The following is a 19,246-nucleotide window of genomic DNA, read 5'->3' as shown; positions in this document are numbered from 1 at the left end:
CTGAAAAATGATGGAGAGCGGCTTGGCCAGTTCATCTGCCAGCTCTCTCAGCACCCTAGGATGGATCCCATGTGGTCCCATGGACTTGTGGGGATCCAAGTGGCTGAGGATATCTCTAACTAGCCCCTCCTGGAACACAGGAAAACTATGCTGCTCCCTGGCTCCTTCTGCCAGCTCTGCAGGCCAGCTGTCTGGAAGACATTATGTCCTGCTAGTAAAAATTGAGGCAAAGAAGGTGTTAAGTACCTCTGCCTTTTCCTCATCCTTTGTTACAACATTCCCCTCTGTGTCCACCAAGGAGTGGAGGTTGTCTTTGCCCTTCCTCTTGCTGTTAATATATTTATAGAAGGACTTTTTGTTGTCCTTCACAGCAGAGGCCAGTCTAAGCTCCAAATGTGCCTTTGCCTCCCTAATTTTCTTCCTACAAGACCTAGCAACATCCTTAAACATTCCATGGGTTGCCTCCCCTTTCTTCCAAAGATGATACACCCTCTTTTTTTCCCTTAGTTCTTTTAGAAGTTCATTACTCATCCAGGCTGGCCGTCTGCCCCGGCGGCTCATCTTCCGGTGCATTGGCACAGCCTGTTCCTGCGCCTTCCAGAGCTCTTCCTTGAAGTAGGTCCAGCTCTCCTGGACCCCTTTGCTTTTAAGGGCTGTTTCCCAAGGAACCTTCTGAGTTAGTTCCTTGAGTAACCTGATGTCTGCCCTCCGGAAGTCCAGAGTGGAGGTCTTCTTGCTGCCCATCTTAGCCGGACCAAATACTGAAAATTCAATTATCTCATGGTCACTGGCCCCTAAACACCCTCTGACCACCACATCACCCACCAGCCCTTCCCTATTGGTGAAGAGGAGGTCAAGCATAGCCTTACCCCTGGTAGGCTCACTCAGCACCTGGGATAAAAAGCTGTCCTCCATGCACTCTAAGAACCTCCTAGACTGCCTCTTCTCTGCTATGTTGAGATATGTTCCTTCTCCTGAGCCAGTAGTTGCTCAGATCTTTTATACAGTTTTAACGTATGTATATTCCAGAGAGTATTGATAGCAGTGGTCTCTGCCCATTTCCAGGACAGCTGCAGTCTGGTGAGCAATCGTTATCTATGCACCTTCCCAAGAGTTGTTCCAGTGGCATCTGCCCAATACACATCAGATATTGTCTGGGGAAGCAGCAAAGGTGATTTTATCTTTGTTGAGTCACATCAACAGAGACAAAATTTAGTCTCTCACATACTCCTAGCTGGATTTTGTTTGGCTTGGTTTGGGTTTGTTTTGTTGTTTTGTTTTTGTTTGTTTGGGATTTTTTGCTTGTTTGTTGGGGGTGGTGTTGGTGTTGTTCTCCCTCCCCCTCACACCCTCCTGCTAAATCTAACAGCAATCTAATTTACTGATCATATTCCTCAAAGATTAATTAGTGTCAGGGAACTCCCTGCTGATATGCTTTGCAGGTGCCTGTTAGATTGAACGACCATAAGCTACACAGCCAGTGCTGGTACTCCACAGCAATGGCTGAGTTATGCAGTAGTTTGTTTGGGGTTTTTTGTTTTGTTTTGGGTTCTGGGTTTGTGGGGGGGTTTTGTTTGTTTGGTTTGGTTTTGGTTTTGGAGGTTTTTTTGTAACAGTTCTATCTATGCAGAGTAGCATCTACACTGGCAGATCTGTCTGATTCTTGCCAGTAACTGAGAATAGATGTAATCTTGTAATTTGATTTGAAAAATTTACTGAAAGACATGCAATGCTCATGAAAAAAACTGATCTATTATAACCCCATATATAGATCCCCAAAGCTACATGTAAGACATTGAGTAGAACAGTTGTTTCATTTAGTTTGAAAGATTAAGAAGGTATTACTGGTTTTTGTCATATTTTTAGTCTAGATTACAGTTAAAGAATTAAATGTTCCTCAAACAAAAATTACGTAGTTTTAGTCAAAAAAATTGTGACATTTCTATATTCCAGAAGGAAGCAAATGGCTTTCAAATGCAGCCATAGGAATGTCACAGTATTCCTGCTTCAGGAGATTGCTTCTCTAACCTGAGATTTAAAGGAATAGACCTAAAGAAGCTCACTCTTTTATCCTCCTCCACATTGACTGCATCATCCCTATCAAGGCACTAAATTAGACAGAACAAAGACATTATAACCATCTGAAAACTCCACAGTCCAAAAAAGGGTGATTTATGATGCAGATTATTATGACAATTAATTTCAGATTATTTCATGAAGTAATAATGATGTAAAGATACTTGGAAATAAAGAAGATGATGCAAGCAAGATAAAAGCTACAGAAGGGCCAGAATGCCTCATTAAAAAAAACAACAGAACAAACCAACCAACAAAAAAAATCTCCCAAACTGGTATGATTGTTTTTAAAATGGAATGGGAACACTTCCTTTTGAATTCCTTTTGTCTGTAGAACAGTCACAGTAGTACCAATTAGAGACTGAATATGCTGCAATTCACCAGCCTGCAGAGCTCCCCACCTTTCATTTATCAGACTGTGTGGGATCTCTTGAACTCATGATCCAGGTTTCAGTCCCCCAAGCTAGGCTATGTACTGATCAGTCACATATGCCAGTGAATTTTGTGTCTTTAGCACTCCATGAAGTAATTTAACTGCAGGTGCAAGTCAGAGAAATTGTTCCTTAACCTATTTTCCTCCAATTATCAAATCATTCTATCTTAATGTTACAACAAGGTCAGTCAAAACTGGTGCTCTACAAGGAAAGCACCTACAGGGAGGTGTTTTGCTACCAAACATCACCAAGGTTCTAGTCAGTCAAGAGGGTGAAGTGGATTTTAATTTGTTGCTTCTACCAATCAGATAAAAAGAAGATAGTGAAGTTGCCATGTTTAGTAGTAGTGTCTAGAATATTTTTGTGTGCATGAGCTTTGGTGAAATATAGATAAAGACAGCAAGCATTAAAATCATTGCTCTGCAAAAATTCATACCTAAGGCAGAAATATGTGTGTTTTTTCCACTGTCCAAAGTTGTATCTAGGATGAGATCCAATAAGAGCACCTGCATTTTTCCCTCCATGAGCTTCTGAAGGAAAGCTAGAAATGGTATTTCTTGTAAATTGACTCACCAGGTATAAAAAGCTTTTGTGAAGAAGAATCCTGCAGAAGGTTGTCAATACTTAGAAGACAGAACTCCTCTTTTTTTTTTTTGCAGCATAGTCTCCTCAGAGGATATGATTGTTACGGCTGTAATAGCCTTGCTTTTAGCTGACCATATGCTGTAAATGAAAAGTTTTGTTTGACTTAGAAGGAACTATAACGTTCTAATCCTACTCTTATTACCAAAATGGAGCTTTAGGACTGAGAATCACACAACATGAAACTTAAGAACCGTAACTGAGAGCACATTGCTGTTTCAGAAATGCAAAGCAGCAAGCAGAATAATTTTAGTACAAGGAAATGTGCTTAGTAAGTAAACATTCTGTTGCTTGAAAGTTCAGCACAGAGCAAGCTCTTTTGCTTTCGAATCCTTTGACACAATATTTTAATATTCTTTTTTTCTGCTAGATGTGTGATGTGCCAGTATTCTTGCACATGGAAAAATTAAGCATTTTAAACCAAGCTGCTAATGATGATTGAATACATGAAGACATGAAGATTTGTGTTTCCGTTATTACTGCTTAGAAGTGTATCTTGCTTTACACATACAGGGAGTGAAAAATCTCACATTATCCTGGTTTTTAATGGATGTTTTGTCAAGTCAATTGTATTTATAGCACATAAATCCACAAGAAATTAAGTGATACATCTCTATAAATTTGTGTTTGGGTTTTAACCTTTATTTCATCTTCCGGTCATTATTTCAGACCCACTTACTGAAATACTCTGCTTCTACAGAGTGCTGTGTAAATTAAGGTATCTATTTTGCACAAGCAGATTTTATTTTTTCTAAATGTGATATAAAGCATCCACAACATGCTGGATGGATATTATTAAATTTTATGGTATTCCTGTACAGAGATAGCAGCCATTTTTTTTGAAAACAGAGTCATAAAGCAATTAGCCTTTACATCATATTCCGTGTTTCAAAGGCAGAAACAGAGTTCCCAGAAAAGTCCTACATTTTGGGGAGACATGACTATTGTTGAAAGCATAAACTACTACCTTGGAAAAAAAAGAATAAAATAATCCCATCAGACAGGGAAAATGTACAGAATATATCTACAATAACTCTATTACTGGGAAACATGCAACTGTTGCTCTCAGTCTCAAACAGCAACTTCATTGCTCCACTAGCTGTTGTCAGCAACAGGAAAAAGCACCATGCAGGATTTCCTGTGGCTTTTCCATGTATGTAGACCTGAGAAGAATCATATTCCCAGTGTACAGGACAGACTATATAACCTCAGAAATTAGGTGCATATCAGTGAATATACTTCTGGTGTTAACACTCTTCCCACTGGGTCAACCATGCAGCATCCAAAAGAGAAGAATCTGTGTAATGAGAGAAAGATAACAAGCATGAGAAGAGAAGATAAAAGCTAGACAGATCATTAAGAAAACAAAGTTGTTGACTTTGTTTACAAGAAACCATAGAGTGGTTTTCTAACAACTGCAGAGACTGGGAAAGTGTTTCAAAGTTCTAAATTAAAATTAATTCTAGCATCTGTTATCACACTTAGATGTGATCCCAAGGGACATATTTTAGCACCAGACACAATGATCTTAAATGTTTTTTCCAACCTAAACAATTGTACAATTCTATGATCATTTTCTGGTCAGATTCTGGGTAATTCACACACCCACCTGAACCTGTTAGTAATGCTTTGTAAGCTCAACAAGCATATGAATCAGGAGGGATGTAGCAACAGCATCAGAAATCTCATGGATATCTTTGTATTGTTGTGTTTCTATTACAAGCTTGGAAGCACAGACAATGTACCTGCAATTAGGCAATGACTGCCTTGAGGTCAAGGCCTATTCTGATGTGACTGAAGACCACAATCCTTAAAAGCAGCTCATCACTAACTAAAGCTCTGTCCTTGTTTTGGGGTCCCCAGCTGGTCCTCAGACACCACTTCTCAGGAAGGCCTAGCTGTACCTGCTTAGTAGAGGAAAATGCACCAAATAAGACAGATATTCTATGTAAGAACAAAGAAAGAAAGACTTGGCTGCAGATGCAACCATTTCCTTTTAACTGCTCCTCAGGTAAGAGACAAAAAGGAAACTCTCTGTGTGGGTGGTCACATAGAAATATATTCTCTAACATTTGTTACAAAAACATATCCTACCTAAAGCTGAAGCTACAAGTGCTGTGACAGATCTTCTCAGGCTACCTTTCAAATCAAACCATCAACCCAACATTTGCTACTGATAAAAGCACATTGTTTGGATGTGCAGTTTGTATGTTAAATATATGTCAATCCCTACATATTGAGTTGTTTTTCTTTACTTCATGCTCAGTTTCTTATTAAAAATGCAGATTTTCTTATGAGCATGATGCATGAATTAAGTGTTTCCATGATATTTCCATTCTTGAAGTCAATAACCTTTCTGTGTTTCAGTTTGAAATACAGTAAATCACATTTTGCTTCCAATTAAAAGGTTTCTATCCTTCATGTGTAAACATTAGCTGTATAAATAACATGGTTAGAAGCCCCCCACAATACTTCTGTCTGCAGAAGACTTCTTGCAAGGCATCTTTTGGACTTGATGATCTTTGAGGTCTTTTCCAACCTTATTGATTCTATGGTGTAAATACAATTTAGAGATAATGCTGGCTAAGAATTATAGAAATTAAAACCCCCAAACATTCACACAAATGTAATTAAAATGAATATATAAAAATACTTGTCTTAAAATCCAGCACAACTATGAGAAATTCACTAAAATGACAGAAGACTTACCTTCTGAAGAATTAGCATGGATCTTGTTTTTTATTTACCTTGTACTTGATCGATGCTTATAAGAAGACTTTCAGCTCATTTCCTCCTCTATAGTTGTCAAAAGAAAAAAAATTAGACAGCCCTAATCTCAGCACTCATCTCAAGCTTGACAAACCTAATAGCAGTAACCTCTGGCTTTTTGCCTGAAATTAATTGGAGAAATGTATTACAGGCTGTGCTCTTATCATGAACTGCCAAGAAGCATTTAGATAATACTTCTTTACAAGAGAGAGAAAAAAAAAGGAAGATTTTTCTTTTTCTTTCCAGAGAAATGCATATACCAGATAACAGTGTCAAGCAGACAACAATTAAGAACTGATTGATGAATATCAGACAAAAAAAGTTATGCTGTTTAGTTTTTCCTTTTGAAAATGCAATTCTAAATGCAGAGGGAGGCAATTAAATTACCCTATGATTCCAGAGTCAAGAAGTTGGCTGCTAAACAACTTCAGCTGTGAGACCCTTGGCCTAGTTGTCTTCTTTGAGCATTGAAAGTCAGGCCTAATCTTTTCTCTTCCTAGGTATCATCATGAGAAAACAACCTTTTTGTAGGGCTGTGAAACCACACCTGTGTTTCTTTACCATCCCTCCTGGCACTACCACAGATGTCCAAGTGCCTATGTCAGTGCTATGTTAAGGCTGTCAGCAAAAGACTTACATGTACAGTTCTCCATGGGCTGTGTTAAGACCCTACACGGAGGAACTGCAAAATGCTAAAGACTAAAAAATTCAGGACAAGGGTAAAAAGAGAAAGCTCCCTGAAAAGTTGAAAGTATCTGTTCTGCTAATGACTGTAACAATTTACATGCTGCACAGACATCAGGGTAATCCCTATTTATACTCTTAAGTGAACATACATGACTCTTACACTTGAATAGAGGCAGCTGAATGTTGTGGCAGGGAGTAAGGACAGGGCAAAAGAGAAAATAGCTGAAATACCATAAGGTGAAAATGAAGATAAGCAGGTAAGGGAGAAAGAAAGTATAAAAGAAGACAAAAAGAGGGTAGAAAGAAAGAATATGGCGCTAACTTTTTTTTTTCTCTTTTTTTCCTTCTGTTACTTCTTGCATCACATCACATGACAGGAAAGGTCTGGAGTAGCAGATATTCTGTGAGGTTTCTCCCCAGCTCTGGACCAGCCATGTGTTTGCTGTGGCTTGTAGGAAATCAGGGCTCAAGCCTGGCCAAAGGAGATGCACAGCAGGAGAGATGTCTTAGCACACTGCTAAAATGATGGGCTGTGAGGCTTCAGGGAACAATCACACTCAAGCAGGAGTGAATTGTTGAAAGGCTTCCCATAAGATTTACAGTCCTGCTGGCAAAAGGAGGTTTTGCCTCCTCACTGGCAGCATATCCTCTCTGCTCTGCCTGCATGGTGACACATAAAACTATGATGGCTGACACTGAATCCTTCTGGGCATATTTTTGGCACAGCAGATGTAAGACAGCTTCACAGTCCAGCCATGTAGGCTGGCAAAACAATTACCATGGTAGCTTTATAATCCCAAGTCTTTTGGCATTTACACTGATAAGCATTTCTCCCCATGCATACAGTCTTTTAAATCATCACTGCAGAGTTTACCTTGGGCTGGTCTGGCTCCACTGGGCTGATAAAAGTTTATCTCAAGACACAATGACATCTGGTGTATGTTCTGTGGTGCTAGAGCTGTGCTTGGTGAAACTCAGTAAACTCATAGCTATGAACCAGAGGAGGTGCTGCTTTATTGCCCTCTACATCTACCTGAAAGGAGGTTGTAGCCAGGTGGGGGTTGATCTCTTCTTCCAGGCAACCAGCACCAGAACAAGAGGACACCGTCTCAAGCTGCATCAGGGGAAGTTTAGTCTCAAGGTGAGGAGAAAGTTCTTCACAGAAAGAGTAATTTGCCATTGGAATGTGCTGCCCAGGGAGGTGGTGGAGTCACCATCCCTGGAGGTGTTAAAAAGAGGATTGGATGTGGCACTTGATGCCATGGTTTGGTTAGTCATGAGGTGTTAGGTATTAGGTAATAGGTTGAACCTGACGATCTCTGAGGTCTTTTCCAACCTGGCTGATTCTGTGATTCTGCGATTCTGCCTGGATAAGGAAACTGGATGCAGTATCCCACTGAAGGTGGGAAACACCTGTGGCCTGGCACAATAATTAGAGCTTAAATAGAGATTAATCCTCAGGAAAATCTTTCTGTTTAGTCACTGAAAAATACTTCATTTCAATAAAAAACCCCAAAACACAACCACAGAATGCTCAAACGCATATACCCAAATTAATTTTTGAGAGCATTTTACTATACCATCAATCTAATAATTTGAGATTTTTGTCCCAAACTGCGATTGCAAATGAACACACACCAGGATTTTCCACCAGCACAAATTCTGGTTTAGTGTCAGTTAACTGAAATCATTACAAGCTCAGCCATGAGAATAAGGGCCATATCCCCATTATGAGAATATATATCAACTCAACTTATCTTTTAATCAGGTAAGGTTTAAGCATTTGTATAAATGCAAGCATATGGATGGTTTGTTGAACAGAAAGAAGGCTGTAGGTTGGATATTGCTGATTATGACTCTCAACTACTCTTTCATAAGGAAGCAGTTATAGTTAAGCTGTGAAAAGCTGTGAAGGTTTGTGTGGTTTTGCTCATATAATGCATACCTGTTTTGTTTTCACATGCATTTGTTAGGCTTTTCTGCATAGTCTCTTTAGCAAAATATCATCTTGGTAAAAATTAAACAGTCTGTGGACATGGGGTTTAATTCACATTTATTGATACAGCAAACTAATTAAATGGAGATAGGCTTAGCTACCAAATTAAATATCTAATGCTGAAATTGGGAATCAATCTCCCTGTTAGTATTGGCTTACGAAAGGGTACATAGGCCTGCTTACTGTTCAGTGTTCTACTCTCCTGCATCTAAATAAATAAACATTGACTAAGCTAATGATTTCTTTAGAATAATTACTATTGGTCAAATACAGCTTGCAGATTTGGAAGCAAGTTTTTCTCCCTTTAGCCATGCAAACATGACCTTTCATATTTAGCTATCCAGCTCCAAAAAGCAGAGTACAAAGGAAGACACCACAGTATATTAACAACTCCACAGAAGCTATCACTTCTGCATCTTTCAAAAATCACTGCATGTTCCCAAGTTTCCCCTTCTTGGCTCCTTCTCTGATACCTCCTTTAGTATACCCTCAAACTAGTTTCTGTCCCAAAGCCTCAGTTATTTGTTCTTCCGCTTCTTGGTTCTTGTTTTTACTGTAAAAGAGTTGTATTTTTCTGTTAAAATTATATGAAATAATTCATACCTGGAAATTAATGTGAAAAAACTGCAGGGTATGGTAACAGGACTGTTGAGAAGTTATAGTGTTTTCAAGTGTCATTTGGGTTTAACAGGGAAGAAGACTGTGAAAAAATGACAATCTTTTACTGCCAGGGCAGAAAGAAACAGATTACATAGGCTAGAGCTTATTAGTTTTTGGCTGAGTGGAACCTGAAGAACAGCAATATGTAAAGAGAAATATTTTTCCAATGAAAGCACTTGTACTGGGGACACCCCTCCACCCCCCTGCCCCCCATCTTTCTTTATGTCAATGGCCCACATAAAGGATGCACAGTCTCAGAGACCCAAAGCCCTGTAGTGTGTTTCAGGGAACCTACTTAGTCACACACCAAGGCTGCGGTGAGGTGAAAGCTCTTGCAAATGACAACTTATTGTCCCTCCATGTTAAGCAAAACCTGTCTACATCCAACAACCAAAAATCCTGAAGCTTGAGATTACATTTCAACAGATTCCAGTTTCTGAGGCAGGTGTGTCTGTATACTTGGCATTCTCAGTATCAGGTCCTTCAGCCCAAGAGCAACTTTCTAACCAAGAAGGAAACATGTAAACACAAGACTTAGCAGTGATTAAACACACATGAAACATAGTGAGGGTCCAGTTCCCTGCTAAAGAACGGCATGAGCTGGGGAAATGGGAGGCAGCCCCTGCCTGCTTGCCGAGACTGGGGCATGGCCAATCAGCACGGGGAGTTGCAAAGGGTGGAAATGAAAGCCATCAAAGGGGACTCTGGATCACTCAGCAGCATGGATGCAAACGTAGAACTTGCCTCCCAGCCTTTGCTCTGAGAGTTGGCAGGATGCTGTAGGAGGATGCAATAAGATGCATGTATTTGCTCAGAGTGGAAAACTATGAGAAGGTACTGACCCCTTACGATTCACTCCTAGATGTTCTGCCTTTGAAGAGAACACCGGAGAAACAATCTTAAGTAGTTCTGTTACAGGTTTTCTTTTTCATTGTTCACGGAGTTGTAGGGATGTCTTGGAGAGTGACGCTCTGCTTGCCATTGCACTCTCAAATGGGCGTGCAGTGCCACCTACTTGTTGCTGCTGAGGTTCGCAGAAAACTTGTTCTTTAATAGGCTATTAGAGAATTAGTGAATTAAAGATTCATTTCGTTTGTAGACAGGGAGGGGGATGGAGTGCTTCCTCTTCCCTCTTTTCCCCAGGAATATGTTATTCCAACATCATTTGGTTATAGACTATTTCAAAGTTTAACCATTTTATTCAAAATTTAGAAGGCATAAACTCCATTTTTATGTAAACAGCACAGAAAAGCACCAAATATCTATCAAACAGTTAAGAAGTGATGCTTGAGAAAAGCAGTTATTACGGATGTAATTAACTACAGGAAAAATAATTTGCCCCTATATATGTCAAGATCTCATGGAAATAAGAGCAAGAAGTAGCTTATGCTGCAGTCCAGGAGTGTAAGTATGCATATAAGTGTCAGCAACAGTAACAGAGTGGACTGGGGTTGCTCCTGCAGTTAACAGACATTCTTCAATTCATATCTGGATTACAGAACAGTAATGGTATGGTCAGCTTCGGAGCAGGTATGATATAACCATAAAAATACCTTGCCTGGCTGCTTTCTGATTCTTAAAGTCATGGTTTGGCTTCTCACAGTTACATGGGAAGCTTTTTCTCTTTCTGTAGATCTGTATCTCAAGTACTTATGTGGTAATGTAAACTTTCACCTAACCAAATCAAAGCCAATCCAAATGAAAACAAACATGATTCTAGCACTTAGAGCTGAAGAGCAGAATTTTAAACCACAAACATCAAAAGCTTATAAATTCAAATATTAATTAAATAACTCCTCCTACCTCCTGTCTTTCTTTATAGATAAATATGTAAATAAATAAACAGTATTAATGCACAACTTTGCCTTGTGTATCATGGAAACTGATTTCATGTCTTGGATCATAGCACTTTCCTTTCACAGAATAGGTCTCCTTGTGTATTTACAGCCTTTCCCAAAGAAGTGGTTTTGTGCAGGTCTATATATTGCCCTCTGGGTGAACTCTATAGCACATAATAGGTTGGAACAGTGGTGCATAATATCAGCACAAATTCAGGTCCTTTTATATATGAATAAGGGCTAATATTTTATAATCAGGGTTTTCAGTTACATCTGATCTTTAGATTTTTCTTTGATAGTTGAATTCTTGGAAGGTGAGTATCAGAAGGTGTCTAAGTAACACAGGTCAGCTTCCTGCAAAAGCCCTCTGCAGGTGTCTGGATGAAATCTGTTAGAAACCTCACCATGCTAAACATATATCTATATATAATATATCTATATTATTTATTGGTATATTCAACAGAATTCTGTTTGTTTGTTTGGGTTTTTTGTTTGATTGGTTGGGGTTTTTTAAGTGAACAATGTAAAGACATCCTTAAAAATGCTTTCAGGATCACCTGTTGTGTTAGAACATCTTTGTGTTTTGCGTGAGAACAGTGGATGGCACTGTTGGCTTACAGGTAGAGAACCATCTCGTAAATTATAAAACCTACACAGATTTTAGGATCAGATGTATATTGATTTATGTTTGCCCAGCACTTTCAGAATTTGCTGTATTTAAGCAAATCTACCTAAAGTCTATTTCTATGCTGAAATCAAAACTGCTGATTAATTCTGGTGTTCTGCAGGAAATATGCAATAGAAACTGTTTGGACACATATGTTAGACTGAAAAAAGTCATCCCTACATTCATTGCAAGTAACATACAAGATCTTGAAACACTGACATGACTGATTTTACCTTTTCAGACTCTAAGCACACAGCATGAAGACTTGGTTTACTGAAATCTTGTACAAATGACACATTTTTTAAACCTATAGGGACTTCAGGGACTTATCATCTCATTCAGGCTCTGGTGACTCTGTTTATGAGAGCTCTTAAACATTCTGAGCATCTTTGAAACAAAGGATCCAAAAAGGATGTTGCTGGGAAAGCGTGCTTTGGTCAGGTATGCAGACAGGTGATGCAAACCCAGTGAGAAGACAATTGTCTTCACCGGAGCACAGCATGCAGAGCTTTTTTTAATGCTTGGCAGCATTTATTCTGCACTGCAGCTCAAGCGCTACATGCAGTAGGGAGTTGGGGATCCCACAATTTTTACTTCTTCAGATCATATGCTTGGCAGAAGGTTAAGGACCTGCCAGGCACATTTGCTGTAGGTATATAGACTGAAGCTTGTATATTTCACAATGGGGTTAATTCTATTAAAAATAAGTGCACTTGAAGGTCATGCCTACATTTTGAATATAAACAAAATCCTAGTCTCAGTGTCAAACTTTATTGACTCTGCACAGTGAATATAGTCTTGCAAGCTTTGTAAGCTTGCTCAGAAGAGAAAGATGAAGACTCTCATCTCTGTGTGATGGGTGGATGGACCAAACACATGGTGTTCTGAGGTGTATTGTGCCTGTGTCGTGAGCTTTGCTGCATGATCTGCAATCAAGTCAGCCAAGGGATCCTCTCCTGAGTGAGACTTGTGTATTGTGTCAATGGCACTGGAAATGTGTAAGCAAAGCTAAACTTACCTTCTTATGGCACTTATCCGCAGGTGTCCTACGTGTGTGACTATGTGGAGCTAAATCAGGAAGTCTAGAAGATTTTAGTAGGCTGTCTGCATTATGATTCTGAGTGTAAGAGAAATAACAGCCTGAGGGTATGAATCATTATGTGCTAAATAGACTAGAAAGATTCTCACTGAATTCAATAGGGTGCCTTTGCCCTCAGCCCTAAATTCCAGCAGGAATGGAAAGGGAACCAAATCCAGAGGGAACACTTCTTCCTTTCCTTCCTTTCTTCCCTCTTTTCCTCTTTCTTTCCCATTAAGATTTCTGCAAAGACATTCATGTTGTTACATTTCATTGAAATCGAAATTTTAAAAATATCTGCTATTTTGAGAAAAAAAATTTTTGGTTTAAACTGAGTGCTGTGACTCTAATATACTAGTCAAGGTCCTAAAAAGTGGAATGCAGACAGAGATTGAATAAAGGTGTGGGGTTTATGTGTTTGTTTGGGTTTTTTTGTTTCATTCACTTGCCTGGCCCAGGAGATCACTTTGCCCCTCTTGGATTAAAAATAATGTCAGTTAAAATAGCACCTAAGGGACTTGGGTTTTCTACCTCAAAGGTCTTAAAGCAATATTTTATCCTGACAGAAAATGTATTTCTGGCATGTCTGTTGCATCTCCACACTTATTTTCTAGGCACTCACTGTTGCCATGGCTACGGTATCTATACTCTGAAAAATTGTACTAAATAAATAAATAAAACTCCCTCTTTCAGAGTAAAGGAAAATTGTATTTGTTCTGTGTATGTGATAAGTAGTTTTCTGCACCAGGCATATTTTAATAGTAAAACCAGTTTTCAATTAAGATAACTTTGTTTAAAGTCCAGGTTTATTCCCACAAATTTGAAGATGAAATACACTGAGTCTGTCTAGACAACAATCAAGCTCATGGCTGGACACTGCTGGCATAATAAGTAGCACTGAAACCCTGAAATATATCAGGATTCAGTGTCTCTCCTCACTACCCTGTGAAGGGAAATCTTCCCCAGACATGTGTTACTTTTTTATGCAGAAGGGACAACTCTTACTCCATGAAGATCAAACATTTCAAGACGCAGGTGGCAAAAGATTTCTTTAATGAAGTAACACAGGCAATGGAGACAGAGTCTATGATGTAGCTCCATTATACATGGAGAGAGTCAGCTTCAGGAATACAATTAAAATGGCGTGTTTCTAAATGTAACCTTGAAATAATCATGCTAACAAGATGATTTTGCTTGAAGCCAACTCTTCTAGCCTCAGGGACTGAAAATAAATAGCACAGATTTTTAATTCTCTTACTACTGAGTTCTATAAAGCTAATGCAGCTATGGAGTGACAAAAAATATTTTTATTTAAGTTTCAGGAAAGCATTGTGCTTTATCACACAAGGCAGACACTCCCCACCACCTCACTTTTGTGAAACTCAGTGTGCTCTCCTTGTCCTGTCTTCCTTCCCTTAGAGCTACTTATTGAAGTACTTTATTTGATTCCCACAGCCAAATTCTCATCTCAGTTGTGCTGTCAGTAAACAAATTCCTTTACTGTGGTGCACAGGCATCACTACAAGTACGGTGTACAGACCAAACAACTTTTTTTTTTTTCACTTGTTACCATTCTTCTCAAAAATGTTCAGAGGAAGCCTGCTTACATCACTGTGTGGCAATGTTTCTATAAGGTTAAACTTTGGCTTCCATGGTGCTTGTATAGATTTCTTCCTTTAGGAAATGCAATAGCTCCTCTGACTGGTCATGTATAAACACTGTTGCCCTGGGTATTTTCATGAATGTCTGACTGAAAGATTTCATTTCTTTTTGGCAAGAGCAAGCCTACTTGCAAATGCAATTTAGTGAGGTTTAATGACCCTTAATGGGAAGGTCGTGAGTTCAAGCCTGCAGTGGGCACTAGTGTCCTCCCTACTCTAGTCATGAGGTCTGTGGTGACAGGTTGGACTCGATGATCTTTGAGGTCTCTTCCAACCTTAGTGATACTGAATTATACTGAATTACTAGATTAATCAGTGGCACCAAACTGCTCGCAGAGCATCTCCCAGACATCCCAGACATACGTTTCCCACATCTGATAGGACTTTTCCCAAGGCACATGCCATTTGTCAAGGAAGAGTGTGATGTTGCCCCTTAGCAAAACCTGTTCTGTTAATGCACGTGTAACGACGTTTCTAATGCTTTGTGAGTAGGAGTGCCTAGCCTTAGTAGACACAAATATGCATTAAATGATACCATAGGCTTTTGAGCTACCCTGCACAAAAATGTGTGTGTGTGTATATATATATATACACATGCACAAAATTTTCCAAATATGATTAAAAAATGAATACCTTTTCTTTTTAAAAACATATTTTTTACCTTGCAGCTCTCTGTTAATCAGAGGAAGTAAAAACAAACCAAACCAACCAACCACAACAACAACAACAAACACAAAACAAAACAACCAACAGAAAAATCACTGTTGTGGTAATATTAACACTGAGAAGTCCACAATACCTAGGACCAAAGAATGTGTTATAAAGCTGAAAAGAAACATTTAGAGAGGATGGAATTGCTATAGGTGGTGAACACGTTCAGGGGAAAACTGCATTATCTGCCCAAGAGCCTTTCTGAGCTCAATACTACAGACTACTTCCAGCTGATTGGTGATTTTTGTTTCTTCTGGACAAACTGCAAGTTCTTGCCTTCTGGTATAAGCAAGAATACAAGACCCAGAGCTTTTTTAAAAGCAGTCTTTCACCTTCCCTGTGATAACCAATATGCCTTTTCTTTTGCCTGACTTTTTTTTATTTTTGGGCTTTTTGTTTCATTTTGTTTTTTTTTCCCCAAAAAGTTTAAAGCACTGCCTTCCTCACCTTTGCTATGCAGCATTTCTGCAGGCTGTTGGGAGACTGCTGTTGGGTCCACACTGTCCTCTAAGTCCAAAAACTTGGGATATTCAGCACTATATTCTCTAGTATTTCCTCAGGACCACAAATTCTGATTTTCTACAGCTTTCTGGGGTTTTCCTACAGACACATATTACAGAGTACTTTGTACAGAGAGCTGCACTCCTGCTCAGTGATTTTAATAGAAGGAACACCACTGTATTTCTTACTAGGAAAATCTCATCCCTGCACTTTAGTCCCCAGCAAGGACCACAGTCTCTTATTTCTTCCTTCACAAAACATCTATTGTACAACCTCCAAAGAGCTGCATCACTGTGTCCCTACTAACCTGGCATGCATAACTACATTCACTTCCTTGATTTAGGATTCTGTACAAGCTGCTTCACTTCTGTGAGATGTCATGTATTAAACTGGAACCATCTTTGAGACCACAATAGCCCTGCACCACCTCCCACGTAACTACTGTCAGCAATTAACTAACCTGTATGTTTATGAGATTAAAGGATCTGGTTTCTCTTAGTAGGTCAGTTTACTCTGTTGTAATTAGCCTTATCCTCTTCTTGCATTTAGTCTCACACCAAAGCCCCAGAGCTTAGTATCACCCAGACTTTGTAACTGATCAGATTTGTACCCTAGTGGTGTACCTGGAAATAGAGTATGTAAACTTGTACAACCTCTGTGTTCTACTTGTGTATATAAAAAACACTTGAAAATGGTAATTCATGCCTGAGTGTAAGAGTTGATCATAACACAAGGATGCTGAACGCGGCAGGTGAGATTCCAGAGAAACATATGCCAAGCACTACTACAGGGGAGGAAACAGCCCAGTCCTGGCAAACCTAAGATTCATGTACACTTCAAACTCATCAGTGAATGCTTGGCAAAGTAAGTGATTTTAAACTGGAGCTCCTTACAAGTATTCTAGAGAGGAAATAGCCTTAACATATGGCAATTTCTGGCATTACCATTTAACCTCACCAGTAAAATTAATGTTGAGAAGATGTTAGAAATAAGGAAAAATGTATTTTCTCAAGTGTGCAGTGTATATTTTCCTCATATGGTATGTATGTAGCTTGGGAATGTAGAGATTATGACACTGTTAATAGACAAATACATAAATTTAATACAAACATAGAAATTTGGTGTATTTCTACATTATGTAATGTTGTGTTATGCAGATAAATTAGCAAATGTCATATGATTTTACTTCAGGAGCAGTTGTCTGAGTTTCAAGGCACTGTGAGGAAGAAAAAGGGTCCAGAATATATGTTAAATTAAACTTTAATAAGAAGACACACTTATATTATTCTCAGTGTTGGGAAATATGGTAGGAAACACACAAGATTAAACATAATTAAGTCTATAATTTTGGAGGATCCTGTGTGATCATAGGCCAGTGGGATGGATCTGCTCCTCTTTCTGGAAAATTGGTCCAGTATATTTCTGAGAATTATGGACATTTGAGCACTGTTGGTGTAGAAGAGAATAGATCTGGCATTATCAAGCAGTTATCAGCTTCATGTCTGCATTTGAAATTACAAATCCTTATGTCCCACAACTGATTGTTTCCCTAATAGAAACAAGGGCAAGGTTTTTCTGTTGGTTTTTTTTTTCATTCCCTCCCCACTTCCTACTCCCATGCCCACTAATCTGATGAGTTCAGAGCTACCTAGATCTTGTAATCTGGTAGAATCAGATAAACTAGATTATGGCACAGTGAGATCTCTGTGTATACCAGTAAATTAGAATTGATACACCTGGAAGGAAGGGAATTTCCAAACACAGACCAAGACTTTATCATAAAGTGAGTTATTAAATAGAAATTTGTATCATAGAATTTAATTACAAAAATGATATTTCTCATTTCCTTGTCTAATGGCATCATGCCTGTCCACCTCTCAGTTTTCAGTAGTCCATGCTATTTCTCCTTAGGAAATTCCTCTGCTCATTGGCTCCTCTTAGCCATCCAGTGCCAGGTAAGCATATTCACAGTGTACCACAGCTGAATGACCTACCTTCACTTTATCTAGCAAAGCTAGCTAGGTATGAGAAAGGTCTGATTTGAAAGCAAATATGCCATCAGCAAAGTTTATGGATTTGCTTGATCATAGTCATACCTTAACTGAAGCCATCTAGCTTTCAATCTAGAGGTTGCCTGGAACAAGTAACTGCTGACCTGCCTACTGTAGAGTGCCAGGCTTATTTGTGCCTATGGGAGCATTTGCAACAGCAATTTAAGAACACAAACCAATAGGAATTGCTTCTGGTTTGGGTAAGCAGGGTTTTTCACTCTCTACAACCTATGGCAAGATGAATCCTAGCTTTAAATTTGAAATACCTGCAATGGCTATACTAATCTGAGCTAGATGCAAAGAAGCCTCCTGTAGTCGATTTAAGACAGCTTCTTTCATGAAGGCCTCTATTAGGTGTCCTCATTAGATAAAGCATTCTGTTACAATACAAATTAAGTTCTCCTAAAGCGTAAAGCATACATAATGCAACAATTTACATCACAGTTTACACCCTCAGTTCTTTGAACACCCTAGTGGATTTTAGCTGGAATTGATTGGTGTGTATTCTGTGTAATCAAAGGCTGCATCATGATCCCAAGCAGCTTCTTCTGTACTGCCAGCTAAGCTATTTGATTCAGTGATCCTCAAGCTTCACATATTGCTAACAGAACAAACAAACAAACAAACAACAACAACAACAACAAAACCAGCGCTGCTTATACCCATTCTTACTGCTGTTGTCTTCAAAATCAGATGGAGATATAAAACCTTGGCTGCAATCCCTGATACTGAGTAATTTATTACTTACCTCCTCTCATTGTATAATTCTTGACTGTATTATTATACATTCCCCAGAAGTTAAACAACACCAATAAGTTATTTGATGGGCTGGACAGATGGGCAGAGTCCAACAGCATGAGATTTAACATATCTAAGTGCTGGGTTCTACACATTGGCCACAACGACCCCATGCAGTGCTACAGGCTGGGGTCAGAGTGGCTGGAGAGTGGCCAGGCAGAAAGAGACCTGGGGATACTGGTTGACAGTAGGCTGAACATGACCCAGCAGCGTGCCCAGGTGGCTGAGAAGGCCAATGGCATCTTGGCCTCTATCAGCAATAGTGTGGCCAGCAGGAGCAGGGAAGTCATTCTGTCCATGTACTCAGCACTGGTTAGGCCACACCTTGAGTACTGTGTCCAGTTCTGGGCTCTTCAATTCAAGAAAGATGTTGAGTTGCTGGAATGCATCCAGAGAAGGGTAACAAACCTGGTGAGGGGTCTGCAGCACAAGCCCTATGAGGAGAGGCTGAAGGAGCTGGGGTTGTTTAGCCTGGAGAGGAGGAGGCTCAGGGGAGACCTTATTGCTGTCTACAACTACCTGAAGGGAGGCTGTAGCCAGGTGGGAGTTGGTCTCTTCTCCCAGGCAACCAGAACCAGAACAAGAGGACACAGTCTCAAGTTGCACCAGGGGAGGTTTAGGCTGGATGTTAGGAAGAAGTTCTTCATAGAAAGAGTGATTGGCCATTGGAATGGGTT

Source organism: Dryobates pubescens, chromosome 6 (genome assembly GCF_014839835.1).
Source record: "Dryobates pubescens isolate bDryPub1 chromosome 6, bDryPub1.pri, whole genome shotgun sequence".
Lineage (NCBI taxonomy): Eukaryota > Metazoa > Chordata > Aves > Piciformes > Picidae > Dryobates > Dryobates pubescens.
Note: the sequence above shows the minus strand (reverse complement) of the source record.